This window comes from Rhincodon typus, unplaced genomic scaffold (assembly GCF_021869965.1).
Source record: "Rhincodon typus isolate 14 unplaced genomic scaffold, sRhiTyp1.1 hic_rhity00000082, whole genome shotgun sequence".
NCBI lineage: Eukaryota > Metazoa > Chordata > Chondrichthyes > Orectolobiformes > Rhincodontidae > Rhincodon > Rhincodon typus.
The window spans coordinates 41,880-42,484 of NW_025965720.1; positions in this window are offsets into that span (position 1 = coordinate 41,880).

The window sequence follows — 605 nt, forward strand, 5'->3', positions numbered from 1 at the left end:
TCTCTCTCTCTCTACATGTCTCCCTCTCTACATCTGTATCTCTATCTCTCTCTGTCACTCGCTCTCTACATCTGTCTGTCTCTCTCTACATCTCTCTCTCTCTCCCTCGATCTCTCCATCTGTCTCTCTCTCTCTCGCTCCATCTGTCTGTGTCTCTCTCTCTACATCTCTCTGTCTCTCACTCTCCCTCTCCATACATCTCTCTACATCTCTCTCTCTCTCTCTCTCTCTCTCTCTCTACATCTCTCTCTCTCTTTACATCTCTCTCTCTCTCTACATCTCTCTCTCTCTCTACATCTCTCTCTCTCTCTACATCTGTCTCTCTCACTACATCTCTCTCTCTACATCTCTCTCTCTACATGTCTCTCTCTCTACATCTGTATCTCTCTCTACATCTGTATCTCTATCTCTCTCTGTCTCTCGCTCTCAACATCTGTCTGTCTCTCTGTCTCTCGCTCTCTACATCTGTCTGTCTCTCTCTACATCTCTCTCGATCTCTCCATCTGTGTCTACATCTCTTTCTACACTTTTCTCTCCACCTCTCTCTCTGTCCATCTATGTCGGTCTCTCTCTCTCTACACATCTGTCTGTCTCTCTCTCTCTCT